The 20,327-nt window shown below is 39.8% G+C and overlaps 1 long non-coding RNA gene across 1 annotated transcript in view; it reads right to left on the reverse strand.

Annotated features, from left to right (window-relative positions):
* Positions 1 to 1,636: 1,636 nt before the first annotated feature.
* The window catches only part of LOC104006521 (uncharacterized), a 124,703-nt gene continuing 106,012 nt past the window's right edge, over positions 1,637 to 20,327 (reverse strand). The window contains exon 4 of the long non-coding RNA XR_008548069.2: positions 1,637 to 3,999. This is a non-coding gene — a long non-coding RNA (uncharacterized LOC104006521). The remainder of the gene's footprint in view (positions 4,000 to 20,327) is intronic.

Genomic DNA, 20,327 nt, shown 5'->3' on the forward strand with positions numbered 1-20,327 from the left:
GTCCAATATATAAATTTCTCAACATACAGCTGATTAAGCAAGAGAAAGAAAAATATCCACCAGTAATTCGACATATGTTATATTCAATATTGAGTGTGGATACTTTGTATTTTGTGTATTTGCATAATTCCAGTGGAGAATAAGGTAAACTTTTATTTTTGAGGTTATATTTGTGATGAAGATGAACCTGTCCCTTATTCCTCACTCACCAGTTACATGTGATGAAGTAGTTAATCTTCAAAGCGGGTGAATTGAGCCTTTTTCTTTCTTTTTTTTTTTTTTTTTGAGACACAGTCTCGCTCTGTCGCCCAGGCTGGAGTGCAGTGTCAGGATCTCGGCTCACTACAAGCTCCACCTCCCGGGTTCACACCATTCTCCTTCCTCAGCCTCCCAAGTAGCTGGGACTACAGGTGCCCGCCACCACGCCCAGCTAATTTTTTGTATTTTCAGTAGAGACGGGGTTTCACCATGTTAGCCAGGATGGTCTCAATCTCCTAACCTCGTGATTCACCTGCCTCAGCCTCCCAAAGTGCTGGGATTACAGGCGTGAGCCACCATGCCCAGCCGAATTGAGCTTTTTTCAGGCTAAACCATAAGTTTATGGCAAAGACAGTTTCTGAATTATGATCTACTATACATGTATATGTATGTACATGTACATGTGTATATGTACATATGTACATGTACATGTGTATATGTACATATGTACATGTACATGTGTATATGTACATATGTACATGTACATGTGTATATGTACATATGTACATATACGTGTATATGTACATATAAATGTATATATATATTTGGTTTGAAAATTCACTTCAGAAGTTTGACATGGGGAAAAAAGGAAACAGGACAAGATAATGTGTTAAAGGTGAAAATGATAAAATGCTAGGGTGCAGAGAATAATCTCACATGAGCTTTCTTAATACTTGGGAATAAAACATAACAACATGTTGTTCTTATATAATTCTGTTCTAGCTAATGGTATGTTATCTGTATATGGCACTACATACTACTGTGTTTTCCCTAAGCCCATGCATGATGCTTTACACTAATTTATAAAAAGAAGGCATGTTCCCATAGACTAATGCAAGAATACACACTGCAGTAGGTAGACAAGCTAAGGGGGCAGAAGTCAAACAATGTAGCTCTTTTTGAGGAACTTTGGTCACGAGATGAGGTCCTGCCACAGTATATGACCAGAGCTGCAAACAGTCGAGAAAACTGAGAATCTCTGGGGAAGGTGGTATGCAGAGTTAAGCTTGGGTATGGGTGGCAAACCACAGGATGTGTGTGAGGGGCAACCATGAAGTGATATGCGAGATTTAACTCATGTGCCAAAAGTAAGTGTGCTCCTCTCTGCCCTCAATGTTGTAGCCTAAGAAACCAATGTGCCAGGGCACAAAAGATTCCCTTGACCACCTCCTTTGTTATTACTCAGCATATTCTTTTGAATATACTGGGGTGGAAAATTTTTTAGATTTAGGGGGACAGATGATTTTTAAGGAATTGCCAAATGCCATTGGATGGGGAGTCATTTATCTTTTTTTTATTGTATTGCTCTGTTTTTTCTTTCTAGAGAAAGAAGGGGAAAGAGAAAGGAGATTATTATAAAATAATGAGGCATTTTCTTGCATATCTTTGGAAAATTTATTTTAAAATATTATGTACCTCATATATGTGTGCTCATAAGTATAAAGCACGTCTACTCAAAAATTTATGATTACATAACATTACCAAGTTGTTCTTAAAACAAGAAAGGTAGCTAATTTCTATCTGGACTACAGGTCTTGTGTGATTGGTTCATATGGAATATGTTCATAGTGCCCATGTCAAGTCTGGGGATGGATAAAAATATGAAAACAAAATACATGGACAAAGCATAAATCTTGGTGTCAATATGCATAACAAATGAAAGCCTTCATTGCATCAAAAAATAAATATAGATGTAAGGAGCTGGCACAAACTCAGCACTCAATATGTGCAATCTGTCAGAGGATAGAGCTGCCACAAAAGCTACCATTATGAGCATTTACTATGTACCAGACCTGCCAAATTGCTTTACACATATATCTTGCTTCTTTCTCAGGACGGTCCTATTACAGGGAAATTACTATTTTCCACTTTTAACATAAGGAGGTTTAGAGAGGTTAGATAAGTCAATTAAGGTCACACGGCTAACAGTAGCAAAGCCAGATTTTGAAACCATGTCTGTCCAACACCAGATTCTGCACTCTTAATCCCTTAACTCTCTTTTGTATGTTTTCTGCAAAAGTAAAAAAGGAATTGAAATGAATGTACTCTGCTCACATCGAAACTATTACACCAAAAGTCTGTTCCTTGGCTGAAGCACACACACACACACACACACACACACACACACACACACACACACGGCATGGCCCTTACTGACTTATACACCAGCTTACTCAGCTGAATGAGTACTTCCCTATTGTCTTTTATCTTTTGTCTTCCTTTACCTCCCTTCTTGACTGTCATCCTTCCCCTCTGACTTTGCCTTAACTCCACTATTCCCATCCCTTTCACCTGAATCCCACTTTTACTTTTCTCCTTTCACAAAGGCAAAGACTTTGATGCTGGGGGTAAAAAGAAGAGAACCCGCAACCCCTAGCTGCCTCATCCTCCCCACCCATAGGCCATTCAGCTGTGTCTGAGGCATCTTCTCGTTTCCCCAACAGCCTGCTTGCCAAATCCCCAAGCCCTTCTCCAGCTCACGGGCAAAGACGCCTAGAGTAATCTCAGTTTAGTTTTCCTCTACATTGTAGTTTATCCTGGTTTATGTCCTCCAAGACATAGCTCCACTATCTGTTTTCCTTTCCTAACGAGGTTAGGAGGAGAGAACATGAGAAACGAGGTGCAGGAAGAAAACTTTTCTACATTTATATGGTTTCTAGAGTGTGTCACACTGCCAAATTGAAATGAGACTTGTTAAAAGAGTACTCAGTAACTGGGGCTGTTCACCTAACATTGCCTCCTCTGGGTATCAGAGTCATGACTGCATCAGGCAGGTGAGGTCCACAACTTGTCTATATTCCACAGTGCCATAGGAGTTGGGGCAGGATGAGGGTTCTTTAACTTCACATTTCATTAAAACACTGTATTAGTCTGTTTTCACACTGCTATAAAGATACTACCCAAGACTGGGTAATTTATAAACAAAGGAGCTTTAATTGACTCACAGTTCCACAGGCTTAACAAGAAGCATGGCTAGGAGGCCTCAGGTGAAACTTACAATCATGGCAGAAGGCGAATGGGAAGCAGGCACCTTCTTCACAAGGCACAAGAGGGCATGTGTGTAGGAGGAACTGTCAAACACTTATAAAACTATCAGATCTTGTGAGTACTCACTATCACAGGAACAGCATAAGGAAACCACCTCCATGATCCAGTCACCCCCCACCAGATCCCGCCCTCAACACGTGGGGATTATGGGGATTACAGTTTGAGATGAGATTTGGGTGGGGACACAGAGCCACACCATATATCAAACACCAATAGCATTTTTAAGTAATGATTACATCAACACTATAAAATAAGAACTAATTTAGCTATGCTTATGTATAAACAATAAACAAATGCTATATAATGTTCCTGATGTAAATGTCCAATTCTTTCATAACTTAAGAATAGCTTTATAACATTGTTGGCTAAGAATAGCTAAGAGAGTAGTCTAATAGTCTCTGTTCTGCTCAGGTAAACATCTCTTCTATAACACATTATCTGAATTCTGCTTATCTTTGATTTTTAATGATTCCCAGGCTGTTCCTGTACCATACTGAGATGTCACCTCTCTGTGTGAGGGCCCCTATTGCTAGTCAGTAAATGATCCCTATCTGCAACTACTTAAAGTTCAGATTTTAAACAACAAAAGTCATTGTCATAGAATTGCCAATGTGTGTTTTCAATATACTCACCAAGATGCCTGGCACTAAGTACTTGTTGCTCCAAGAATAGCATCAGGCAAGTAATAGGGGCCTAGTAAAATGAGGTTAAGGAGAAAAAAAAAAAATCAATTTCTTAGAAGGATGGGGGTGATGTGGGTAGCTTATAGTTCCTAAAGGCAAGAAACTCAACTAGCCTCCCCAAGTTACTCTGTCCACAGTCACAGGATCTCTTGTTTCCAATTTTCTCTGGGCAAAGGCTTCATTCTCTCTTCCAGGCTGGCTCTCTCTGCTTATCCCAGCGCATGGGAGGATATAGCCACTGCACCAGCCTTAGTTGTTCTTCCCTTCCAATTCGTACATTCAATAAAGACTTAGAGTTTGTGTGTGCCTAATCCACATTTGCAGGAAAATGAACAGATTGATCAACAGAAATTGGGTTTCCATCGGGTCCAACACACCAAGGGAGGGGGCCAACATGGGAGCCCACGAGAGAAGGAGGTGAGGAAGGGTTCTCAAAGGAGAAGGGTAGAATGAGGAGAACAATGGGATAAATGGCTTCACTTACTTCTGATCGCTCTGTTCTGCATGCTTTTACACTCTTGGGCGGGACAAATAATTTTTTTAAACCGGAGCCCAAGAGGCAAACTGATCAACCACTGGGCTTAATAATGGATGTTAGGACATGTCCTATATATTACCATTAAACATGCTGCTGATAATACCTTTTCAAGGATATAGCTGTTTAACGATGGTATCCTCTTGGTTCAGAGACATAGAAGCTAAGAGGGGAGAACCAAACCTCTTTGTTCATGAGCCAAGAATGAAAGGAACAGCAATTAAAAGAAGTTAGTTGTATCTTATTCCCCCATTCTAGGTTGTTATCTCTTATCAGGACTTAAATTCTATCCAAGGGAAGCTCTCTTCCTGACATAGTGGAGGCCAGAAGTCAGTCAACTAATTTTTTTAGAGTCAGTTAATGTGAAATTATAAAAAATACATATATACCTTAAACATTTTATTTAATTTTTTTTTTTTTTTTTTTGAGACACAGTCTCGCTCTGTCACCCAGGCTGGAGTGCAGTGGCACGATCTCAGCTCACTGAAAGCTCCGCCTCCCAGGTGGACGCCATTCTCCTGCCTCAGCCTCCTGAGTTGCTGGGACTACAGGTACCCCCACCATGCCCAGCTAATTTCTTTTTGTATTTTTAGTAGAGACAGGGTTTCACCATGTTAGCCAGGATGGTCTTGATCTCCTGACCTCATGATCCACCTGCCTCAGCCTCCCAAAGTGCTGGGATTACAGGTGTGAGCCACTGCACCTGGCCTAAACATTTTATTTTAACTTAAAACATGTAAATGCATATTCATTTGCAAATCTTTTGATGGAGCCCTGAGGCCTTTTCTTTGAATATGGAATCATTGTTTGGTATTTTGTTCCACATTGCTTCTCTAAACCACATTTATTTTTTCTGATCTCCAGATATGGTTTATTTAAAGTGGGATGAAGATTTAAAGACTCATAAAAGAGTACAACACAGTAGATGTTCACCAATTTTTCTCTTTCAAGAACATTTTTTAGTGACTTATCTTCATTGACTTTCTAAAATATTCAATATGGTTGTCATAGAAACAATCATTCCTTTTCTTTTGCCCTCATATTTCACTGGTAAACATAATCATTAATTAAAATCTGTAAATAGAGTGACAAGTACAATTGTCACGAACATGTGTGAAACTAGCCCCACAGTCTCTCAGTAAGGATGCGGCTCAGCTTAGGGGAGGGGAGTTTGCAGCGTGCACGGGAGCAGTGTCTTCTCAAACTTGAGTGTGCCTCAGAATCACCTGGAAGGCTTATGAAAACACAGGTTGCAGTGTTTTAGCAATTCCAGGAGGTCTGGGTTAAGTAAATCCTGGAGGCCTGAGAATTTGAATTTCTATTAACTTATTGGGGCTGCCAATGCTTCTGGTCTGGGGGCCATACTCTGAGAACTACTGTTCTAGTGAGTGACCCAGTAGCTATAAGCATTCAGCAGGTCATGGCAACAGTTTGAATGCTTTTCAGAGTGACTGGAGAGTGTCAGGCAATCCAGCAGGCTGATTACATAAAGTTTGTTATGAGAGTTTGCCCTGTGATTCTTCTCTGTCATTCTCTCATATTGCTAATCCAGGTGATCTGTGTTTAGCTGCTGAGGTTCAGTCACCCTGGGCTCTGGTTCCATCTGCAATGGATGACCATGTAAATGACCATGTGCTCTCGGCTAGCTATTTAATTTTAATGAACCCCAGTTTACTTATTTGTAGAAAATGGGATGATAACTTTTTTAAGGGACAAAGGACCTTGTTACTCATTGCACAGCAGGCAACATGAGCATCAACTTGTTTGTGTTGATTTCCCTTGCCACCAAGTCCCATAGGGTGACACAATATGGGCCATATGGATGCTAGGCACAGCGTGGGTTTGTGTTGTAGCTAAGGAACACTGAGCTTTGGGAATCCATTGCTTTATAGCAAGCACTAAATAAGCCTACTCTTGGTGTGGAGGAAGATTGTATCTTATCTCTCAAATTTACCAGCACATAAAATAACCTTGAGAAATTGCCCCGTAACAGAGCAATCAGTCTTGCAGTCTTGCCACACCCAGAAGAAGAGTGCCAGGGGCCCAAGGAGAACTGGCTGTTCCCGCACTGTGCACTTATGCAAAGTGCAGAATTGCTGTATCCAAGCATATTCCCATTTTACAACTTGACATCCATTGCCAAATTGCCCTTCAAAAAACTTTTACCAAGTTACATTCCCAGCAAGGACCCATTTTCTTATGTTCTTACTACACTGAGTATTATCCTCCTTTTGATCTTTGCAATTTTATAGGTCAAAGACAAATTCTTGTTTCACTTGTGTCTCTGTGATCAATAGTGAGATTGGACACCTTTTTACACTCATTAGTCATTTATATTTTTTCTGTTGTGAATGTAATGTGCTGGTTTTCTCAGAACTGGTTGGCTTGGCTCTTCTCCTTGGACCCATGAAGAGTGCAGCCTGGACCTGGTCTTATGTGCTGAGTATCTATTATGAGCAAGGCTCTGGTCTCTGTCCTTGAGCTTCTCCACAGTAGTTGGGAAAATGAACCACACTCAAGTACAGGGTAACTTACGATGCCAGCCTCTGAATCCTAAGGGACGAATGTATAACACAATCATTTATTCAGTCAGCCATCACAGAGCCCCTTCTAGTATCAGGCATTTCTCCAGGTACCAGAGATATAAGAACCAGACATATTTCTGCTCCTAAGGCACTCACTGTCTGGTAAAGAACAGGCAAGTAGAATACAGTGTGAGGAGGAGCTATGATAATAGGAGTGTACATGGGGTGCTATGGCAGCAAATCAGGAAGTGATAATTTTTATCTTTTCTAATTTATGTAACTTTGTGAGTAATGAGAATACATAAGATAATATACAGCTCAAAAAACTATAAGATGTTATTAGGGATGGCATGATACTATGAGAGGATTGTAGTATTGGGAATCAGACATACAAGAGTTGTTATCTCATTTCAGCCACTTTCTAACTATGTGATCTTGAGGAAGTTTCTTAATAATATCTTCTTCATAGAATCACAATGAGTCACAAAAATAATATAAAGTCCAATCTATTTGTGGGGCCTGGAGATCTACATATCATATTTATAAATAGTTAAAAGTTTAAATCAAGTTAGTTATAGATCAAATGCAATTTCTATCAAAATTTCAATTGCCTTCTTTGCAGAAATTGACAAGCGGATCCTAAAATTCATATGGATATGTAAAGAACTTCAAATAGTCAAAATAATCTTGAGAAAGAAAAACAGTTGGAGGATTCACACTTATCACAAAACTCACTACACAACTACAGTAATCAAGACATAAAAATCAAGACATTAAAAATAGACATACAAGTCAATAGAATGGAATTGAGAGGCCAAAAATAAAACATTACGTTTACAGCCAATTGTGCTAAGACAATTCATTGGGGGAAAGATTAGGCTTTTCAATAAATGGTGCTGGTACAACTAGATGAAGCTGAGACCCCTTCCTCACTCAAACATAAATGAACTAAAAATGAACTATAGATCTAAATGTAAGAGCTTACACTATAAAACCTTCATAAGAAAGCAAAGGTGTACATTTTCATGACTTTTGATTAAGAAATCGTTTTTTGTTTTTGTTTTTGTTTTTGTTTTGGAGAAGGAGTTTTGCTCTTGTTGCCCAGGACTAGAGTGCAGTGATGTAATCTTGGCTTACTGCAACCTCTGCCTTCCAGTTTCAAGTGATTCTCCTGCCTCAGCCTCTGGAGTAGCTGAGACTACAGGCGCCCGCCACCATGCCTGGCTAATTTATGTATTTTTAGTAGAGACAGGATTTCACCATGTTGGCCAGGCTGGTCTCGAACTCCTGACCTCGTGATCCACCCACCTCCGCCTCCCAAAGTGCTGGGATTACAGGCGTGAGCCACCATGCCCAGCCTAAAAAATGGTTTCTTAAATATGAACCAAAAGCACAAAGCAACCGAAGAAAATATAAATAAATTAAACTTCAAAATTAGAAGTTCTTATGCTTCAAAGGACACTACAACAAAAATATAAGGTCAACCCACTGAATGTGAGAAAACATTTGCAAATTGTCAGGCCTCTGAGCCCAAGCGAAGCCAACATATGCCCTGCGACCTGCACGTATACATCCAGATGACCTGAAGCAACTGAAGATCCACAAAAGAAGAGAAAATAGCCTTAACTGATGACATTCCACCATTGTGATTTGTTCCTGCCCTACCCTAACTGACATGATATAGTCTCCCCTGCCCTCAAGAAGGTACTTTGTAATATTCTCCCTTGCCCTTAAGAATGTACTTTGTATGCCTATCCCAAACCTATAAGAACTAATCATAATCCTACTACCCTTTGCTGACTTCTTTTTTGGACTCAGCCTGCCGGCACCCAGGTGAAATAAACAGCCTTATTGCTCACACAAAGCCTGCTTGGTGCTCTCTTCATACAGACGCGTGTGACATTTGGTGCCAAAGACCCGGGACAGGTGGACTCCTTTGGGAGATCAGTCCGCTGTCCTTGCCCTCACTCCGTGAGGAGACCCACCTACGACCTCAGGTCCTCAGACCAACCAGCCCAAGGAACATCTCACCATTTCAAATCAGGTAAGCGGTCTTTTCACTCTTCTCCAGTCTCTCTCGCTACCCTTCAATCTCCCTGTCCTTCCAATTCCAGCTCTTTTTCCTCTCTAGTAGAGACAAAGCAGATACATTTTATCCATGGACCCAAAACTCCAGCATCGGTCACGGACTCGGGAAGACAGTCTTCCCTTGGTGTTTAATCACTGTGGCGACGCCTGCCTGAATATTCACCCACACTCCATTGATGTCTGATTACCGTGGGGATGCCTGCCTTGGTCATTCACCCACATTCCCTCAGTGGCAGGTCAATTGTGGGGACACCTGCTTTGGCTGCTCATCCACATTTGGGCTGCTCACTGCCCCCCACCGCCCCTTCTCCCCGCCCCCCACCGCCCCTTCTCCGTGTCTCTACCTTTCTCTTTAAACTTACCTCCTTCACTATGGGCAACCTTCCGCCCTCCATTCCCCCATCTTCTCCCTTAGCCTGTGTTCTTAAAAACCTAAAACCCCTTCGACTCACACCTGACCTAAAACCTAAACACCTTATTTTCTTCTGCAATACTGCTTGGCCCCAATACAAACTCGACAATAGTTCCAAGTAGCTAGAAAATGGCACTTTTGATTTCTCCATTTTACAAGACCTGGATGATTTTTGTCGAAAAATGGGCAAATGGTCTGAGGTGCCTGACGTCCAGGCATTCTTTTACACATCAGTCCCTCCCTAGTCTCTGTTCCCAATGTGACTCATCCCAAATCTTTCTTCTTTCTCTCCTGTCTGTTCCTTCAGTCTCCACCCCAAGTTCTGAGTCCTTTGAATCCTTCTTTTCTACGAACTCATCTGACCTCTCCCCTTCTCCCCAGGCTGCTCCTCACCAGGCTGAGCCAGGTCCCAATTCTTCCTCAGCCTCCGCTCCCCCACTGTATAATCCTCCTATCATCTCCCCTCCTCACACCTGGTCTGGCTTACAGTTTCGTTCCACGACTAGCCCTCCCTCACCTGCCCAACAGTTTCCTCTTGAAGAGGTGGCTAGAGCTAAAGGCATAGTCAAGGTTAATGCTCCTTTTTTCTTTATCTGACCTCTCCCAAATCAGTTAGCATTTAGGCTCTTTTTCATCAAATATAAAAACCCAGCCCAGTTCATGGCCCGTTTGGCAACAACCCTTAGACACTTTACTGTCCTAGACCCCAGAGGAAGGCTGTCTTATTCTCAATATGCATTTTATTACCCAATCCACTCCCGACATTAGAAAAAGCTCCAAAAATTAGATTCCAGCCCTCAAACCCCTCAAGAGGACCTAATTAACCTCGCCTTCAAGATGGTATACAATAATAGAGTAGAGGCAGCCAAGTGGCAACGTATTTCTGAGATGCAATTACTTGCCTCCACTTTGAGAGAAACCCCAGCCACATCTCCAGCATACAAGAACTTCAAAATGTCTGAACCACAGTGGCCAGGTATTCCTCCAGGACTGCCTCCCCCAGGAGCTTGTTTCAAGTGCTGGAAATCTGGCCACTGGGCCAAGGAATGCTCGCAGCCTGGGATTCCTCCTAAGCCATGTCCCAACTTTGCGGGACCCCACTGGAAACTGGACTGTCCAACTCTCGCGGCAGCCACTCCCAGAGCACCTGGAATTCTGGCCCAAGGCTCTCTGACTGACTCCTTCCCAGATCTTCTTGGCTTAGCGGCTGAAGACTGATGCCGCCCGATCACCTTGGAGGCCACCTGGACAATCACTGATGCCAAGCTTTGCGTAACTCTTACAGTGGAGGGTAAGGCCGTCCCCTTCTTAATCAATATGGAGGCTACCAACTCCACATTACCTTCTTTTCAAGGGCCTGTTTCCCTTGCCTCCATAACTGTTGTGGGTATTGACGGCCAGGCTTCTAAACCTCTTAAAACTCCCCAACTCTGGTGCCAACTTGAACAACATTCCTTAATGCAGTCCTTTTTAGTTATCCCCACTTGCCCAGCTCCCTTATTAGGTCGAGACATTTTAACTAAATTATCTGCTTCCCTGACTATTCCTGGGCTACAGCCGTACCTCATTGCCGCCCTTTTCCCCAGTTCGAAGTCTCCTTCACATCCTCCCCTTGTATCTCCCCACCTTAATCCACAAGTATGGGACACCTCTATTCCCTCTTTGGCAACCAATCATGTGCCCCTTACCATCCCATTAAAACCTAATCACCCTTACACCGCTCAATGCCAATATCCCATCCCACAACAGGCTTTAAGAGGATTAAAGCCTGTTATCACTTGCCTGCTACAGTATGGCCTTTTAAAGCCTATAAACTCTCCTTACAATTCTCACATTTTACCTGTCCAAAAACCGGACAAGTCTTACAGGTTAGTTCAGGATCTGAACCTTATCAACCAAATTGTCTTGCCTATCCACCCCGTGGTGCCAAACCCATATACTCTCCTATTCTCAACACCTCCCTCCACAACCCATTATTCTGTTCTAGATAAACCTAGCTGACCCCATAAATCCTAAATCCTTTCCCTACTCCCCTTTCCATTCCTTAAAAAACAGCCCTAAAAGCTGCTCTCACACTAGCTCTCCCAACTCATCCCAACCCTTTTCATTACACACAGCCGAAGTACAGGGCTGTGTGGTCAGAATTCTTACACAAGAACCGGGACCACGCTCTGTAGCCTTTCTGTCCAAACAACTTGACCTTACTGTTTTAGCCTAGCCATGTCTGCGTGTGGCGGCTGCCGCTGCTTTAATACTTTTAGAGGCCCTCAAAATCACAAGCTATGCTCCACTTACTCTCTACAGTTCTCATAACTTTCAAAATCTATTTTCCTCCTCACACTTGATGCATATACTTTCTGCCCCTCAGCTCCTTCAGCTATACTCCCTCTTTGTTGAGTCTCCCACAATTACCATTGCTCCTGGCCCAGACTTCAATCTGGCCTCCCACATTATTCCGGATACCACACCTGATCCCCATGACTGTATCTCTCATCCATGTGACAGTCACTCCATTTCCCCATATTTCCTTCTTTCCTATTTCTCATCCTGATCACACTTGGTTTATTGATGGCAGTTCCACCAGGCCTAATTGCCACTCACCAGCAAAGGCAGGCTATACTATAGTATTTTCCACGTTTATCATTGAGGCTACCACTCTGCCCCCCTCCACTACTTCTCAGCAAACCGAACTCATTAATCTCTCCCACTCTAGGTTCCCATGCTGCCCCTAATCCCTTTCAAAGCAGCCCTGAGAACATCACCCATTATCTCTCCATACCACCCCCAAAAATTTTCGCCACCCCAACACTTCACCATTATTTTGTTTTGTTTTTCTTATTAATATAAGAAGACAGGGATCTCAGGCCTCTGAGCCCAAGCAAAGCCATCATATCCCCTGTGACCTGCAGGTATACATCCAGATGGCCTGAAGCAACTGAAGATCCACGAAAGAAGTGAAAATAGCCTTAACTGATGACATTCCACCCTTGTGATTTGTTCCTGCCCCACCCTAATTGATATGACATAGTCTCTCCCGCCCTTAAAAAGGTACTCTGTAATATTCTCCCCTGCCCTTAAGAAGGTACTTTGTAATATTCTCCCCTGCCCTTAAGAAGGTACTTTGTAATATTCTCCCTGCCCTTAAGAATGTACTTTGTACGCCTATCCTAAACCTATAAGAACTAATGATAATCGGGCAGGCGCGGTGGCTCACGCCTGTAATCCCAGCATTTGGAAGGCCGAGGTGGGCGGATCATGAGGTCAGGAGATCAAGACCACGGTGAAACCCTGTCTCTACTAAAAATACAAAAGAAAAAAAATTAGCCAGGCATGGTGGCGGGCGCCTATAGTCCCAGCTACTCAGGAGGCTGAGGCAGGAAAATGGCATGAACCCGGGAGGCAGAGCTTGTAGTGAACCGAGATTGAGCCACTGCACTCTAGCCTGGGCAACACAGCAAGACTCTGTCTCAAAAAAAAAAAAAAAAAGAACTAATGATAATCCCACCACCCTTTGCTGACTCCTTTTTGGACTCAGCCCACCTGCACCCAGGTGAAATAAACAGCCTTGTTGCTCACAGAAAGCCTGTTTGGTGGTCTCTTCACAAGGATGCGCGTGTCACAAATCATACATCTGACAATTAGATGTATTGTCAGAGATGTCAATAATAAATCAAATAAGCAACTGTTAAGTAAAATACGTTCCATCCTCTTATTTGACAGAAATAAAAAAAGAAAGAAAAAAAGAAAAACATAAAGAAAAAAGACATAAAGAAAAAAAGAAAAATTTGTGTTTTGTGTGGTTTTATGTGACTGTTAAATATTAAACAAAATTTAATAATGATGCATAAAAGACATAATTCAGAAAGCATATTTATTTCATAAAATTTGTTTTTTCTTGCTGTCATTTCAGCAAAATCATTAGTATTGCTGTTAAATTATGTACATAATTTATCTTCTGTTGAAAGTAATGATTCTGAAGGATAAAATTTAGTTGTATTACAGTGTATGAAATGTGAATATATTTTAATGAGGAATGTAAAGTAAAATAAATGTAAAAATCAAAACATTTAATTTAATTGTTGTCATGTTTTAAGAAGTTTCCTTCTGAAATATTTAAAATTATGTATTAGAATTTCAAGCAAAATAGAATGTACAGTGTAGTTAATATCAAAAATGTAGATCAAAAGCATTTAAAGTAAAATTTTTAATTTAGTTTTTTGAAAATGTAATTAACTATCATCAAATATTATTATAAAATCAGAACTATTTGTATTTTAGCATTTACTGTCTATCTAATTGCCAGTATAAACCATCATTAAGAGATGTTACAGTTTAAGCCTAAATACCTGCAACTTTAAGAGACTGTGAATTGTTTAATATTGCAAAATATTTCTCAGTTGATCTTTGCGCAGTGCAACTTTGTGAGTTTCCTGTTTTGCTGGTACCTCTGGAATTGTGAATTGAAAGATAATGAAAAGGAAGAATATAGATGCTGTTTGACCTTACTGGGAAAGAATACTTCTACATAAAAGAATCTATTTTATTCTTGCTAAGAGGACAGTGTGAAAAGTTAATTAATTTGTCTTTTGTTTTTAAACTGTTACTACTGTTTAAATCTTCCTGCATTCTGAAGCAGTTTGTTTCTCTGATGTCAGCAGCAGTACAAACCACAAACCTTCAAGTTTATGGACACAGTGACTTTTTGTTTTAAGGACATAGGGGAAGAGAGGTGGAGAATTTCCCTATGGCCAGAATGATCCTGAAGGGTGACTGATAAATGAATTGTGTGTGTGTGTTTATGATATGCAGAGCCCTCTACTCTGTGGATCCCAGGGCAGTGGCCCCTCTAGCTCAGGTGTAAGGATGGTCCTGTAAGGGATGACATATGGCAGAGGAGAGGTAATGAACATTTTCACTGTTTATCCTACTTGATTATCAGAGGGTTGAGCACTGTAGACTTTCATCATCTTGAAACACCTTTTCCTTGTCTTTTGTTATACCACCCTTTCTGACTTTCTTCCCAACTCCTCAGCTACTTTTTCTCAGTCTCCTTTGCAAGACCATCTTCCTCAACCCAATATTAATGCACAACGAGGCTTAGTTTATAGGCCCTCTACACCCACAGCTTTAAATATGGTCTATTTGCCATTGATGACTACTCAGCATCTACATTTGGACATCTTTAAGGAACCTCAACATTTAACATTATCAAGATCCAATTCATATTTTGCTTGATATTTTATGATTGCCCTTCTAGATCCACTCTTCATTCCTTTCCATCCTTATGTGTGTCCTGAGAGGGTATCCTGTGGGTATATTCTACCTCAACAGACTCTCTTATTGTACAAATTTCCTTTGCATTTGGATTTGGGTTTGAAGATTCCTGGTAGAAAATCTGAGGGAGGGCAAAAAGTAAGGTAGAGGTATTTGTTCCCTTAGCTACCTCCATCCAGGGTTGCCTAGGCCTGGGGGCAGAACCTCTTGCCCAAATATCTTATCTCCTATCATGTGACTTCCTAAACTAGGTTCCCATAATTGCTCCTTCTCTTTGCCTTTTGGAAATTCTACTATTTACAGTCCCAGAGTATTGCACTATTTCTCATGGTTTGTCCTACTCTGATTGCACTTTTATAAATAGTCCCTTCAAATTACCCAATTTGACTGCACCATCTTTTTCCCACTGGGAACTTAATTGGCACAGTAATTGATACTGTGACTGGTCCCAGAAAACAAAGTAAAATCCTTAAAATCCTGGATTGGATTGTGCAATATTTGAAGAGTACAGGGGGAATGGGGTATGGACAATCCTTGACATATAGTAGTATCACAGTTACTCAAACTGTCACTGGTGATGACACAGGAGGTCAAGGTTTTGGGAAATCAAGTAGCGGTAAAACTTGATTGCTACGAGTTCTGCAGATCTTAGGAACTATAGTGTCATCTGGGTTGTTCTGAAGGCCCTAGGGAGAATAAGTAGGGACAAAGAGAAATGAAATTGCCAGATGAGAATTTATGTGGAAAATCAGAGAGCCCTGAATGCAACTTTAAAAGCACATCTTATTTCCAATAACTGCAGGAGGAGGTAGTTGAGAACTAAGCTTAGGATCTGATTATAAGGGTTGCAGCATTAATTAAATGCTCAAGTTCATGAGGCTTATTATATTAAAATATAGGCACTTAGGGGGAATGAGTGCAACCCTGTCCCCTGAGTCATGGAATGAGTCATACTACTGCAAAGAAAGTATGACAATGTGTTCACACCACTGGAATTCACTAGTCTTGCCCATCTCCAAAAAGGAGCTGGATCACCAGAAGAGCAGAATAGCCTGCTGACCACACAATTTTGGCACCAGCTAAAAGAAAGCACCTTCAAGGTTAGGGGGCTATCCTGCAAGATACGGCAAATGCCTTAAATGAGCAACATCTCTCTCTATATCTTTCTCTACAGGTAGAATGAATGGGTCTGGAGACCAAGCAAACGTGACATTTGCAAAAATGTATAGTGTACAAGGCTACAAAACAAGGCTTAATAAATTCCTAAGAATGGATGCTATACAGCTTGTTCTCCAAAAAGAGTGCAGCAAAATTAGAAACCAACGTTAAAAGGAGATTAGAAACCCTCATATGTTTTGAAATTTTAAAAAACACTACAAAAACATTCATGGGTACAATATGGCAAGAGAAAAAATAAAAGGTATAGCGTTTGGAATGGAAGTAATAAAATCGTCATTATTTGCAGATGACATGAATTGGAAAAGAAAATGAATCTTGATACTTTTGTCATGCAATATAAAAAATCAGTATAAAATGGATCACAAACAAATGTAAAGGTAAAAGAGTGAAGCTTTTAAAAAATACATAAGAGAATCTTCATGGCCTTGAGGAGGGTAAACGTTTCTTAAACAGGACACTAAAAGCACTGCCAATGAGAGAAAACAAAAGATTTCATTGAAGTACAAACTTTGGTTAATAAAAAGAGATTATTTAGAGAGTGAAAAGACAAACTACCAACTGAGAGAAGAAATTCACAATACATATATCTGTTAAAAGACACATGCAGAATATGCAAAGAACTCTTACAACTCAATTATAAAAAGACAATAATGCAATTTAGAAATCAGAAAAAGGTTTGAATTAACATTTCATAAAAGAAGATATGCAAATGACCAATTAGCATATAAAAAGGAGTTCAGAATTATAGTCAGCAGGTAAATGAAACATGAATGACATTAAGGTACTACGCTTCACACCAAAATAAGTAAAATTTAGAAAAAAACAAACTGACAATACCAAGTATGATGGAACGTGGAATGACCAACTCTCACACATATACTGGTGGGAGTGTAAGTTGGTAAAAACCACTATGAAAAACAATTTGGAAATATCTGATAAAGCTAAATATATGTCTATTCTATAATTCAAAAATTCTACTGCTAGCTATATTCCCAACAGAAATGAGTAAAAATGTCCAGCAAAAGACATTTATAAGAACTTTCGTACTAGTTTTATTCATAATAGCCCCACACTGGAGGCAATACAAGTATGACTTGAGAGTAGAATGGACAAATAAGTATATTCATTGCCAGTAATGGAGAGGGGGAAAAAACCTGTTGCTTTAATATGAATAAATCTCACAGACATAATGATGAGTGAAAGAAATCAGTCACAAAATGGGACACATGGTTCCTTCTAGATGATATTAAGAAGAGGTAAGACTAATCCATGGTATTAGTCAATAGTGGTTATCTCTTGGGGAGTATTTTGGGGAAAGGGGTATAGAAAAGTTCTTTGGGTTGCTGGAAATGTTTTATATCTTGATCTGGGCAGTAGCTACACAAGTGTAGACATATGTAAAATTCATTGAGTTATTCACTTAATTATGCACTTTATATATAATAAGCCTTCATAACAATGTTTCTTAAGTCACAGAATAAAATTTTAATGAGAATTATAAAATATTTAGAACTGGATGACATAGAAAGCACTGCATGTCAAAACTTGTGGGATACAGCTAATGCAGTACTTAGAAGGCAATTTATAGCCTTAATTGCATATATTACAAAACAAGAAAGATGAAAAATTAATGAGCTATTCAACTAAAAAATTGCTAGAAGGACCATAGAGAAACTCCAAAGAAAATAGAAGAAAGAATATATGTTGAAAGTAGAAATTAATACAATATAAAACAAAAATAGTAGTACAGAAGATGACAAACACATAAAGAGAGAACGATAAATAGAAACTATGAACAAATGAAGAGCAGAAATGAGTAGCTACATAAACAGAAGAAACAGAAGCACCATAATGGTTGGGTACTATACGAGGAAGCATGCCAGACTCTAAGACTCCAAGATGTGGCAAATTTTTAGAGTGGCTATTTTGCTCCAGAGTTGCAGTCAGACTGCTGGAGCTACAGTTGTGTAGGAATTATGCTGCATTTCTCCATGAAAATGGTTGAGACTATTTCTGATCTACTTTATTTCCACACAAATGATTGCAATAAAATCTTGAACCTAGATATAACTTGAACTTTAATTCTTGCAACCTGTTACATTTACCCAATTGAAATCCTTTCTCTCTTCTTTTGCTAACCGCATACAATTCAGCATTCTGGGATGCACCCCCAACATTTTATGATTACATATGAGTCTTGTTTCCTGAGATGCAGACCCGATCCCCTTCCCAGCCAAGCCAATCAATGTCATTCCTATGGATGGCTTTTCCTAAAACCACTGGGAAGAAGGCAATCTTTTTCCTTAAGGTTACTAGCTGGGTCGAATTAGACACAGAGTTACTGAAGACTATCTTTCCAAAACAACGAAAATAATGCCTTGCCTGAGAATGAAGTTGACATAGAGGAAAGCAGAGCAGAGACGGGGAATGAGGCAGCAAGGTGTAAGAGAGATTGATGGCTAACAATATTGTTGAGGCCCTGGATCCAGCCATGGGTGGACCCATAATCAATTGCTTTTTTGCTTAAACTAATTTGTTTTAGATGTCTGCACTTGCAACCCAAATTGCCCTAATAGCAATAGTTGACCAGTATTAAAAAAAAAATCTGTCTCAACATTTTTTTTTAAATCTCACCTGCTCACAGGATCTTCATATAGGTTTCCCTTAGTGTTACACTTACATTTTCTGTTCAGATTAGTGCCTGTAAGATGGTTCTATATTATGCATCAACATATTCAAAGTCTTTGCTAAATTGCAGATTCAAAGTTTTTGCTAGATTACAAGTTTTAGAAGATTCACTCAGTGGGTTTAAGTTTAAATTTGAGAGAAGAATAAAATAATCTAGCAAAGCCCATGTTCATTCAGTACAGGTAATACAAATAGAGGTTTTCTGAGGAATCATTGTCTTCTGTGGAGCCTCTGTGTGCAGGCTGCTAAAATGAGATTTACAATTACTGGCACAATCAAAATGCTCAGAATGATTGGGGCTCTTAGAAACTGTTGAACTCTCATGGTTTTCCAAATACTTGGCATTTAACTCATCTGGATATCACCCTCGATTTCCCCCACAGAATCTATGAGTAAAGAAAATAAAATCTCAATGCCAACAGAGCCAGCAGAATGAGTGCTGAGCTAATCTCCATTTCACCCTGTGACCTACTCCCAGACTGAGCGAGCCCTCAGCCAACACTCATGAATGTGCTCTCCTCCAGAGAAAAACTCAGCATTCCTACACTAGAGATTCTGAACAGATTTTCTGGTGCTTTCAAAGAATACAACGTGGCTCTAAGAAAGTTTAGAGTTTTTATTGTTACAGTTTTCAATTCCAATTTTCATAGAGTGAATTTTGACAGCAAATCTTTCTTCTTAGTTAATGCTTACCAGTGGTTAATTGGACATAATTTTAGAGACTGTAGATGACTGGATTACTCTTCCCTCAAAAGCAGAATCTTAACTAATGAAATGTACAGCTTCCTGAAGGAGGCTATTCAAAGAACAACCCTGCAGTGTCCAAGCAAACAAGTCCTCTCATAATGGCTTTGATGGATTTCGTGTATAGAATTTTCCTCTCTGACTGGACTAAGCAAGTTGCATTCTTTCTTAAGAGATGCTGAAAACTAACTACTTTTCAGTAAACAACCAATAGAACTATTTCTTTCAGCTTGCTGCCTTGTTCATTTTATTTCTAAAAACTGATAGCACAGTATTGATATAAGGCTCTATACTGAATCCCTTTTACAAATATTAAATTATTGGAGTAAAGTCAGATAAGACTACATATAAAGTTCTCCCAAGAGGTGAAAAAACAAGAAGCATATTTGCCTCCTATCAGGAGTATCTATGACTTAATACTTGTAAGTAACTTTTGCAAAAAAAAAAAAAACAAAAAACAAAACCATTTTTTTTTTCTTTTGACCAAGGCTCATCATTGTATCTCTGGCATCTAGCATAAGTCTTTCTTGAGTAAGTGGATTAATGAATGGATAAATTTTGGTTCATCATGGGGTTGGCTTTTAAAAAATTATACTCTGGCATTTAAGATAAATTTATTATTTATTTGTGCCATTCTAATAACTTTGGTGTCAAATAGTTTGCAGTTTAATCTTTGCTGTTTGAGGTTAAGTAGAAACCTTTGTTTTATTACAGCCTCAAGGTGTCTCTTTTAAAGGAATTGTTCCCTTCTTAGATTTTTGTCCAAGAATCCTAAAGAGTGGTAGAAAAGGAAAATACAATATTCATCATCTTTCTTGGAATTGGCCGGTAACGGTGTAGCCTGAGAAAAATGTCCTGTTCATTAATCGGTGGTAGTCTTGTGAATGCATAAA

Source organism: Pan troglodytes, chromosome 4 (genome assembly GCF_028858775.2).
Source record: "Pan troglodytes isolate AG18354 chromosome 4, NHGRI_mPanTro3-v2.0_pri, whole genome shotgun sequence".
Lineage (NCBI taxonomy): Eukaryota > Metazoa > Chordata > Mammalia > Primates > Hominidae > Pan > Pan troglodytes.